Source organism: Amblyomma americanum, chromosome 2, assembly GCF_052857255.1.
Source record: "Amblyomma americanum isolate KBUSLIRL-KWMA chromosome 2, ASM5285725v1, whole genome shotgun sequence".
Taxonomy (NCBI): domain Eukaryota; kingdom Metazoa; phylum Arthropoda; class Arachnida; order Ixodida; family Ixodidae; genus Amblyomma; species Amblyomma americanum.
In genome coordinates, this window is record NC_135498.1 from 230541714 (window position 1) to 230553381 (window position 11668).

Sequence of the window (11668 nt, forward strand, 5' to 3'; positions counted from 1 at the left end):
GTCAGCAGGCGCCTGTCGATGCGCAGTCGTCGTTGTCGAGCTCCTGATGCGCAGCAGAGCCAGAGAACACCAGAAGATGCGTAGATGGCCCGGCCCGGTAGACAGTCTGGTCAGGGTAGGTGTCACTGCGCTGTCAGCTCCAAAAGCAGGAATACGTTTTGAGGTGTGTGTCCGCCGCTGCACCGCTCCCGAACTCAGCAAGCCGATTCCGTACCCCGCTTTTTATGGCGTCAGCAGGCGCCTGTTGATGCGCAGTCGTCGTTGTCGAGCTCCTGATGCGCAGCAGAGCCAGAGAACACCAGAAGATGCGTAGATGGCCCGGCCCGGTAGACAGTCCGGTCAGGGTAGGTGTCACTGCGCTGTCAGCTGCAAAAGCAGGAATACGTTTTGAGGTGTGTGTCCGCCGCTGCCCCGCTGCCGAACTCAGCAAGCCGATTCCGTACCCCGCTTTTTATGGCGTCAGCAGGCGCCTGTTGATCCGCAGTCGTCGTTGTCGAGCTCCTGATGCGCAGCAGAGCCAGAAGACACCAGAAGATGCGTAGATGGCCCGGCCCGGTAGACAGTCCGGTCAGGGTAAGTGTCACTGAAAAGCAGGAATACGTTTTGAGGTGTGTGCCCGCCGCTGCACCGCTGCCGAACTGAGCAAGCCGATTCCGTGTCCCGCGTTTTATGGCGTCAGCAGGCGCCTGCTGATGCGCAGCCGTCGTTGTCGAGCTTCTGATGCGCAGCAGAGCCAGAAGATGCGTTGATGGCCCGACCCGGTAGACAGTCCGGTCAGGGTAGGTGTCACTGGACTGTCAGCTGCAAAAGCAGGAAATCGTTTTGAGGTGTGTGCCCGCCGCTGCTCCGCTGCGGAACTGGGCAAGCCGATTACGTGCCCCGCATTTTATGGCGTCAGCAGGCGCCTATTGATGCGCAGTCGTCGTTGTCGAGCTCCTGATGCGCAGCAGAGCCAGAAGATACCAGAAGATGCGTAGATGGCCCGGCCCGGTAGACAGTCCGGTCAGGGTAGGCGTCACTGCGTTGTCAGCTGCAAAAGCCGGTATACGTTTTGAGCTGTGTTCCCGCCGCTGCACCGCTGCCGAACTGAGAAAGCCGATTCTGTGCCCCGCTTTTTATGGCGTCAGCAGGCGCCTGTTGATGCGCTGTCGTAGTTGTCGAGCTCCTGATGCGCAGCAGAGCCAGAAGATACCAGAAGATGCGTAGATGGCCCGGCCCGGTAGACAGTCCGGTCAGGGTAGGTGTCACTGCGCAGTCAGCTGCAAAAACAGGAATACGTTTTGAGGTGTGTGCCCGCCGCTGCACCGCTGCCGAACTGAGCAAGCCGATTCCGTGCTCCGCTTTTTATGGCGTCAGCAGGCGCCGGTTGATGCGCAGTCGTCGTTGTCGAGCTCCTGATGCGCAGGAGAGCCAGAACATGCGTTGATGGCCCGACCCGGTAGACAGTCCGGTCAGGGTAGGGGTCATTGAGCTGTAAGCTGCAAAAGCAGGAATACGTTTTGAGGTGTGTGCCCGCCGCTGAATCGCTGCCGAACTGAGCAAGCCGATTCTGTGCCCCGCTTTTTATGGCGTCAGCAGGCGCCTGTTGATGCGCAGTCGTCGTTGTCGAGCTCCTGAATCGCAGCAGAGCCAGAAGATACCAGAAGATGCGTAGATGGCCCGGCCCGGTAGACAGTCTGGTCAGGGTAGGTGTCACTGCGCTGTCAGCTGCAAAAGCAGGAATACGTTTTGAGGTGTGTCCGCCGCTGCACCGCTCCCGAACTCAGCAAGCCGATTCCGTACCCCGCTTTTTATGGCGTCAGCAGGCGCCTGTTGATGCGCAGTCGTCGTTGTCGAGCTCGTGATGCGCAGCAGAGCCAGAAGACACCAGAAGATGCGTAGATGGCCCGGCCCGGTAGACAGTCCGGTCAGGGTAAGTGTCACTGAAAAGCAGGAATACGTTTTGAGGTGTGTGCCCGCCGCTGCACCGCTGCCGAACTGAGCAAGCCGATTCCGTGTCCCGCGTTTTATGGCGTCAGCAGGCGCCTGCTGATGCGCAGCCGTCGTTGTCGAGCTTCAGATGCGCAGCAGAGCCAAAAGATGCGTTGATGGCCCGACCCGGTAGACAGTCCGGTCAGGGTAGGGGTCATTGAGCTGTAAGCTGCAAAAGCAGGAATACGTTTTGAGGTGTGTGCCCGCCGCTGAATCGCTGCCGAACTGAGCAAGCCGATTCCGTGCCCCGCATTTTATGGCGTCAGCAGGCGCCTGTTGATGCGCAGTCGTCGTTGTCGAGCTCCTGATGCGCAGCAGAGCCAGAAGATACCAGAAGATGCGTAGATGGCCCGGCCCGGTAGACAGTCTGGTCAGGGTAGGTGTCACTGCGCTGTCAGCTGCAAAAGCAGGAATACGTTTTGAGGTGTGTCCGCCGCTGCACCGCTCCCGAACTCAACAAGCCGATTCCGTGTCCCGCGTTTTATGGCGTCAGCAGGCGCCTGCTGATGCGCAGCCGTCGTTGTCGAGCTTCAGATGCGCAGCAGAGCCAGAAGATGCGTTGATGGCCCTACCCGGTAGACAGTCCGGTCAGGGTAGGTGTCACTGGACTGTCAGCTGCAAAAGCAGGAAATCGTTTTGAGGTGTGTGCCCGCCGCTGCTCCGCTGCGGAACTGGGCAAGCCGATTACGTGTCCCGCGTTTTATGGCGTCAGCAGGCGCCTGCTGATGCGCAGCCGTCGTTGTCGAGCTTCAGATGCGCAGCAGAGCCAGAAGATGCGTTGATGGCCCGACCCGGTAGACAGTCCGGTCAGGGTAGGTGTCACTGGACTGTCAGCTGCAAAAGCAGGAAATCGTTTTGAGGTGTGTGCCCGCCGCTGCTCCGCTGCGGAACTGGGCAAGCTGATTATGTGCCCCGCTTTTTATGGCGTCAGCAGGCGCCTGTTGATGCGCAGTCGTCGTTGCCAATCTCCTGATGCGCAGCAGAGCCAGAAGATGCCTTGATGGCCCGACCCGGTAGACAGTCCGGTCAGGGTAGGTGTCATTGAGCTGTAAGCTGCAAAAGCAGGAATACGTTTTGAGGTGTGTGACCGCCGCTGCACCGCTCCCGAACTGAGCAAGCCGATTGCGTGCCCCGCTTTTTATGGCGTCAGCAGGCGCCTGTTGATGCGCAGTCGTCGTTGTCGAGCTCCTGATGCGGAGCAGAGCCAGAAGATACCAGAAGATGCGTAGATGTCCCGGCCAAGTAGACAGTCCGGTCATGGTAGGTGTCACTGCGCACTCAGCTGCAAAAACAGGAATACGTTTTGAGGTGTGTGCCCGCCGCTGCACCGCTGCCGAACTGAGCAAGCCGATTCCGTGCTCCGCTTTTTATGGCGTCAGCAGGCGCCTGTCGATGCACAGTCAACGTTGTCGAGCTCCTGATGCGCAGCAGAGCCAGAAGATGCGTAGATTTCCCGGCCCGGCAGACAGTCCGGTCAGGGTAGGTGTCACTGCGGTGTCAGCTGCAAAAGCAGGAATACTTTTTATGGTGTGTGCCCGACGGTGCACCGCTGCCGAACTGAGCAAGCCGATTCCTTGCCCCGCTTTTTATGGCGTCAGCAGGCGCCGGTTGATGCGCAGTCGTCGTTGTCGAGCTCCTGATGCGCAGCAGAGCCAGAGAACACCACAAGATAGGTAGATGGCCCGGCCCGGTAGACAGTCTGGTCAGGGTAGGTGTCACTGCGCTGTCAGCTGCAAAAGCAGGAATACGTTTTGAGGTGTGTGTCCGCCGCTGCACCGCTCCCGAACCCAGCAAGCCGATTCCGTACCCCGCTTTTTATGGCGTCAGCAGGCGCCTGTTGATCCGCAGTCGTCGTTGTCGAGCTCCTGATGCGCAGCAGAGCCAGAAGACACTAGAAGATGCGTAGATGGCCCGGCCCGGTAGACAGTCCGGTCAGGGTAAGTGTCACTGAAAAGCAGGAATACGTTTTGAGGTGTGTGCCCGCCGCTGCACCGCTGCCGAACTGAGCAAGCCGATTCCGTGTCCCGCGTTTTATGGCGTCAGCAGGCGCCTGCTGATGCGCAGCCGTCGTTGTCGAGCTTCAGATGCGCAGCAGAGCCAAAAGATGCGTTGATGGCCCGACCCGGTAGACAGTCCGGTCAGGGTAGGTGTCACTGGACTGTCAGCTGCAAAAGCAGGAAATCGTTTTGAGGTGTGTGCCCGCCGCTGCTCCGCTGCGGAACTGGGCAAGCCAATTACGTGCCCCGCTTTTTATGGCGTCAGCAGGCGCCTGTTGATGCGCAGTCGTCGTTGTCAATCTCCGGATGCGCAGCAGAGCCAGAAGATGCGTTGATGGCCCGACCCGGTAGACAGTCCGGTCAGGGTAGGTGTCATTGAGCTGTAAGCTGCAAAAGCAGGAATACGTTTTGAGGTGTGTGCCCGCCGCTGAATCGCTGCCGAACTGAGCAAGCCGATTCCGTGCCCCGCATTTTATGGCGTCAGCAGGCGCCTGTTGATGCGCAGTCGTCGTTGTCGAGCTCCTGATGCGCAGCAGAGCCAGACGATACCAGAATATGCGTAGATGGCCCGGCCCGGTAGACAGCCCGGTCAGGGTAGGTGTCACTGCGCTGTCAGCTGCAAAGGAGGAATACGTTTTGAGGTGTGTGACCGCCGCTGCACCGCTCCCGAACTGAGCAAGCCGATTGCGTGCCCCGCTTTTTATGGCGTCAGCAGGCGCCTGTTGATGCGCAGTCGTCGTTGTCGAGCTCCTGATGCGCAGCAGAGCCAGAAGATACCAGAAGATGCGTAGATGTCCCGGCCAAGTAGACAGTCTGGTCAGGGTAGGTGTCACTGCGCTGTCAGCTGCAAAAGCAGGAATACGTTTTGAGGTGTGTGTCCGCCGCTGCACCGCTCCCGAACTCAGCAAGCCGATTCCGTACCCCGCTTTTTATGGCGTCAGCAGGCGCCTGTTGATGCGCAGTCGTCGTTGACGAGCTCGTGATGCGCAGCAGTGCCAGAAGATACCAGAAGATGCGTAGATGGCCCGGCCCGGTAGATAGTCCGGTCAGGGTAGGTGTCACTGAAAAGCAGGAATACGTTTTGAGGTGTGTGCCCGCCGCTGCACCGCTGCCGAACTGAGCAAGCCGATTCCGTACCCCGCTTTTTATGGCGTCAGCAGGCGCCTGTTGATGCGCAGTCGTCGTTGTCGAGCTCCTGATGCGCAGCAGAGCCAGAGAACACCAGAAGATGCGCAGATGGCCCGGCCCGGTAGACAGTCCGGTCAGGGTAGGTGTCACTTGGCTGTCAGCTGCAAAAGCAGGAATACGTTTTGAGGTGTGTGTCCGCCGCTGCACCGCTGCCGAACTCAGCAAGCCGATTCCGTACCCCGCTTTTTATGGCGTCAGCAGGCGCCTGTTGATGCGCAGTCGTCGTTGTCGAGCTCCTGATGCGCAGCAGAGCCAGAAGACACCAGAAGGTGCGTAGATGGCCCGGCCCGGTAGACAGTCCGGTCAGGGTAAGTGTCACTGAAAAGCAGGAATACGTTTTGAGGTGTGTGCCCGCCGCTGCACCGCTGCCGAACTGAGCAAGCCGATTCCGTGTCCCGCGTTTTATGGCGTCAGCAGGCGCCTGTCGATGCGCAGTCGTCGTTGTCGAGCTCCTGATGCGCAGCAGAGCCAGAGAACACCAGAAGATGCGTAGATGGCCCGGCCCGGTAGACAGTCCGGTCAGGGTAGGTGTCACTGGGCTGTCAGCTGCAAAAGCAGGAATACGTTTTGAGGTGTGTGTCCGCCGCTGCACCGCTTCCGAACTCAGCAAGCCGATTCCGTACCCCGCTTTTTATGGCGTCAGCAGGCGCCTGTTGATGCGCAGTCGTCGTTGTCGAGCTCCTGATGCGCAGCAGAGCCAGAAGACACCAGAAGATGCGTTGATGGCCCGGCCCGGTAGACAGTCCGGTCAGGGGAAGTGTCACTGAAAAGCAGGAATACGTTTTGAGGTGTGTGCCCGCCGCTGCACCGCTGCCGAACTGAGCAAGCCGATTTCGTGTCCCGCGTTTTATGGCGTCAGCAGGCGCCTGCTGATGCGCAGTCGTCGTTGTCAATCTCCTGATGCGCAGCAGAGCCAGAAGATGCGTTGATGGCCCGACCCGGTAGACAGTCCGGTCAGTGTAGGTGTCATTGATCTGTAAGCTGCAAAAGCAGGAATACGTTTTGAGGTGTGTGCCCGCCGCTGAATCGCTGCCGAACTGAGCAAGCCGATTCCGTGCCCCGCATTTTATGGCGTCAGCAGGCGCCTGTTGATGCGTAGTCGTCGTTGTCGAGCTCCTGATGCGCAGCAGAGGCAGAAGATGCGTTGATGGCCCGACCCGGTAGACAGTCCGGTCAGGGTAGGTGTCATTGAGCTGTAAGCTGCAAAAGCAGGAATATGTTTTGAGGTGTGTGCCCGTCGCTGAATCGCTGCCGAACTGAGCAAGCCGATTCCGTGCCCCGCATTTTATGGCGACAGCAGGCGCCTGTTGATGCGCAGTCGTCGTTGTCGAGCTCTTGATGCGCAGCAGAGCCAGAAGATACCACAAGATGCGTAGATAGCCCGGCCCGGTAGACAGTCCGGTCAGGGTAGGTGTCACTGCACTGTCAGCTGCAAAGGAGGAATACCTTTTGAGGTGTGTGCCCGCCGCTGCACCGCTCCCGAACTGAGCAAGCCGATTGCGTGCCCCGCTTTTTATGGTGTCAGCAGGCGCCTGTTGATGCGCAGTCGTCGTTGTCGAGCTCCTGATGCGCAGCAGAGCCAGACGATACCAGAAGATGCGTAGATGGCCCGGCCCGGTAGACAGTCCGGTCAGGGTAGGTGTCACTGCGCTGTCAGCTGCAAAGGAGGAATACGTTTTGAGGTGTGTGACCGCCGCTGCACCGCTCCCGAACTGAGCAAGCCGATTGCGTGCCCCGCTTTTTATGGCGTCAGCAGGCGCCTGTAGATGCGCAGTCGTCGTTGTCGAGCTCCTGATGCGCAGCAGAGCCAGAAGATACCAGAAGATGCGTAGATGTCCCGGCCAAGTAGACAGTCTGGTCAGGGTAGGTGTCACTGCGCTGTCAGCTGCAAAAGCAGGAATACGTTTTGAGGTGTGTGTCCGCCGCTGCACCGCTCCCGAACTCAGCAAGCCGATTCCGTACCCCGCTTTTTATGGCGTCAGCAGGCGCCTGTTGATGCGCAGTCGTCGTTGACGAGCTCGTGATGCGCAGCAGTGCCAGAAGATACCAGAAGATGCGTAGATGGCCCGGCCCGGTAGACAGTCCGGTCAGGGTAGGTGTCACTGAAAAGCAGGAATACGTTTTGAGGTGTGTGCCCGCCGCTGCACCGCTGCCGAACTGAGCAAGCCGATTCCGTACCCCGCTTTTTATGGCGTCAGCAGGCGCCTGTTGATGCGCAGTCGTCGTTGTCGAGCTCCTGATGCGCAGCAGAGCCAGAGAACACCAGAAGATGCGCAGATGGCCCGGCCCGGTAGACAGTCCGGTCAGGGTAGGTGTCACTGCGCTGTCAGCTGCAAAAGCAGGAATACGTTTTGAGGTGTGTGTCCGCCGCTGCACCGCTGCCGAACTCAGCAAGCCGATTCCGTACCCCGCTTTTTATGGCGTCAGCAGGCGCCTGTTGATGCGCAGTCGTCGTTGTCGAGCTCCTGATGCGCAGCAGAGCCAGAAGACACCAGAAGGTGCGTAGATGGCCCGGCCCGGTAGACAGTCCGGTCAGGGTAAGTGTCACTGAAAAGCAGGAATACGTTTTGAGGTGTGTGCCCGCCGCTGCACCGCTGCCGAACTGAGCAAGCCGATTCCGTGTCCCGCGTTTTATGGCGTCAGCAGGCGCCTGTCGATGCGCAGTCGTCGTTGTCGAGCTCCTGATGCGCAGCAGAGCCTGAGAACACCAGAAGATGCGTAGATGGCCCGGCCCGGTAGACAGTCCGGTCAGGGTAGGTGTCACTGGGCTGTCAGCTGCAAAAGCAGGAATACGTTTTGAGGTGTGTGTCCGCCGCTGCACCGCTTCCGAACTCAGCAAGCCGATTCCGTACCCCGCTTTTTATGGCGTCAGCAGGCGCCTGTTGATGCGCAGTCGTCGTTGTCGAGCTCCTGATGCGCAGCAGCGCCAGAAGACACCAGAAGATGCGTAGATGGCCCGGCCCGGTAGACAGTCCGGTCAGGGGAAGTGTCACTGAAAAGCAGGAATACGTTTTGAGGTGTGTGCCCGCCGCTGCACCGCTGCCGAACTGAGCAAGCCGATTTCGTGTCCCGCGTTTTATGGCGTCAGCAGGCGCCTGCTGATGCGCAGTCGTCGTTGTCAATCTCCTGATGCGCAGCAGAGCCAGAAGATGCGTTGATGGCCCGACCCGGTAGACAGTCCGGTCAGTGTAGGTGTCATTGATCTGTAAGCTGCAAAAGCAGGAATACGTTTTGAGGTGTGTGCCCGCCGCTGAATCGCTGCCGAACTGAGCAAGCCGATTCCGTGCCCCGCATTTTATGGCGTCAGCAGGCGCCTGTTGATGCGCAGTCGTCGTTGTCGAGCTCCTGATGCGCAGCAGAGGCAGAAGATGCGTTGATGGCCCGACCCGGTAGACAGTCCGGTCAGGGTAGGTGTCATTGAGCTGTAAGCTGCAAAAGCAGGAATACGTTTTGAGGTGTGTGCCCGTCGCTGAATCGCTGCCGAACTGAGCAAGCCGATTCCGTGCCCCGCATTTTATGGCGACAGCAGGCGCCTGTTGATGCGCAGTCGTCGTTGTCGAGCTCCTGATGCGCAGCAGAGCCAGACGATACCAGAAGATGCGTAGATGGCCCGGCCCGGTAGACAGTCCGGTCAGGGTAGGTGTCACTGCGCTGTCAGCTGCAAAGGAGGAATACGTTTTGAGGTGTGTGACCGCCGCTGCACCGCTCCCGAACTGAGCAAGCCGATTGCGTGCCCCGCTTTTTATGGCGTCAGCAGGCGCCTGTTGATGCGCAGTCGTCGTTGTCGAGCTCTTGATGCGCAGCAGAGCCAGAAGATACCACAAGATGCGTAGATAGCCCGGCCCGGTAGACAGTCCGGTCAGGGTAGGTGTCACTGCACTGTCAGCTGCAAAGGAGGAATACCTTTTGAGGTGTGTGCCCGCCGCTGCACCGCTCCCGAACTGAGCAAGCCGATTGCGTGCCCCGCTTTTTATGGCGTCAGCAGGCGCCTGTTGATGCGCAGTCGTCGTTGTCGAGCTCCTGATGCGCAGCAGAGCCAGACGATACCAGAAGATGCGTAGATGGCCCGGCCCGGTAGACAGTCCGGTCAGGGTAGGTGTCACTGCGCTGTCAGCTGCAAAGGAGGAATACGTTTTGAGGTGTGTGACCGCCGCTGCACCGCTCCCGAACTGAGCAAGCCGATTGCGTGCCCCGCTTTTTATGGCGTCAGCAGGCGCCTGTTGATGCGCAGTCGTCGTTGTCGAGCTCTTGATGTGCAGCAGAGCCAGAAGATACCAGAAGATGCGTAGATGGCCCGGCCCGGTAGACAGTCCGGTCAGGGTAGGTGTCACTGCGCTGTCAGCTGCAAAGGAGGAATACGTTTTAGGTGTGTGTCCGCCGCTGCACCGCTGCCGAACTCAGCAAGCCGATTCCGTACCCCGCATTTTATGGCGTCAGCAGGCGCCTGTTGATGCGCAGTCGTCGTTGTCGAGCTCCTGATGCGCAGCACAGCCAGAAGACACCAGAAGATGCGTAGATGGCCCGGCCCGGTAGACAGTCCCTCAGGGGAAGTGTCACTGAAAAGCAGGAATACGTTTTGAGGTATGTGCCCGCCGCTGCACCGCTGCCGAAGTGAGCAAGCCGATTTCGTGTCCCGCGTTTTATGGCGTCAGCAGGCGCCTGCTGATGCGCAGTCGTCGTTGTCAATCTCCTGATGCGCAGCAAAGCCAGAAGATGCGTTGATGGCCCGACCCGGTAGACAGTCCGGTCAGGGTACGTGTCATTGATCTGTAAGCTGCAAAAGCAGGAATACGTTTTGAGATGTGTGCCCGCCGCTGAATCGCTGCCGAACTGAGCAAGCCGATTCCGTGCCCCGCATTTTATGGCGTCAGCAGGCGCCTGTTGATGCGCAGTCGTCGTTGTCGAGCTCCTGATGCGCAGCAGAGCCAGAAGATGCGTTGATGGCCCGACCCGGTAGACAGTCCGGTCAGGGTAGGTGTCATTGAGCTGTAAGCTGCAAAAGCAGGAATACGTTTTGAGGTGTGTGCCCGCCGCTGAATCGCTGCCGAACTGAGCAAGCCGATTCCGTGCCCCGCATTTTATGGCGTCAGCAGGCGCCTGTTGATGCGCAGTCGTCGTTGTCGAGCTCCTGATGCGCAGCAGAGCCAGGAGACACCAGAAGGTGCGTAGATGGCTCGGCCCGGTAGACAGTCCGGTCAGGGTAAGTGTCACTGAAAAGCAGGAATACGTTTTGAGGTGTGTGCCCGCCGCTGCACCGCTGCCGAACTGAGCAAGCCGATTCCGTACCCCGCTTTTTATGGCGTCAGCAGGCGCCTGTCGATGCGCAGTCGTCGTTGTCGAGCTCCTGATGCGCAGCAGAGCCAGAGAACACCAGAAGATGCGCAGATGGCCCGGCCCGGTAGACAGTCCGGTCTGGGTAGGTGTCACTGCGCTGTCAGCTGCAAAAGCAGGAATACGTTTTGAGGTGTGTGTCCGCCGCTGCACCGCTGCCGAATTCAGCAAGCCGATTCCGTACCTCGCTTTTTATGGCGTCAGCAGGCGCCTGTTGATGCGCAGTCGTCGTTGTCGAGCTCCTGATGCGCAGCAGAGCCAGAAGACACCAGAAGGTGCGTAGATGGCTCGGCCCGGTAGACAGTCCGGTCAGGGTAAGTGTCACTGAAAAGCAGGAATACGTTTTGAGGTGTGTGCCCGCCGCTGCACCGCTGCCGTACTGAGCAAGCCGATTCCGTACCCCGCTTTTTATGGCGTCAGCAGGCGCCTGTTGATGCGCAGTCGTCGTTGTCGAGCTCCTGATGCGCAGCAGAGCCAGAAGACACAAGAAGATGCGTAGATGGCCCGGCCTGGTAGACAGTCCGGTCAGGGGAAGTGTCACTGAAAAGCCGGAATACGTTTTGAGGTATGTGCCCGCCGCTGCACCGCTGCCGAACTGAGCAAGCCGATTTCGTGTCCCGCGTTTTATGGCGTCAGCAGGCGCCTGCTGATGCGAAGTCGTTGTCAATCTCCTGATGCGCAGCAGAGCCAGAAGATGCGTTGATGGCCCGACCCGGTAGACAGTCCGGTCAGGGTAGGTGTCATTGAGCTGTAAGCTGCAAAAGCAGGAATACGTTTTGAGGTGTGTGCCCGCCGCTGAATCGCTGCCGAACTGAGCAAGCCGATTGCGTGCCCCGCTTTTTATGGCGTCAGCAGGCGCCTGTTGATGCGCAGTCGTCGTTGCCGAGCTCCTGATGCGCAGCAGAGCCAGAAGACACCATAAGGTGCGTAGATGGCCCGGCCCGGTAGACAGTCCGGTCAGGGTAAGTGTCACTGAAAAGCAGGAATACGTTTTGAGGTGTGTGCCCGCCGCTGCACCGCTGCCGAACTGAGCAAGCCGATTCCGTGTCCCGCGTTTTATGGCGTCAGCAGGCGCCTGTCGATGCGCAGTCGTCGTTTTCGAGCTCCTGATGCGCAGCAGAGCCAGAGAACACCAGAAGATGCGTGATGGCCCGGCCCGGTAGACAGTCTGGTCAGGGTAG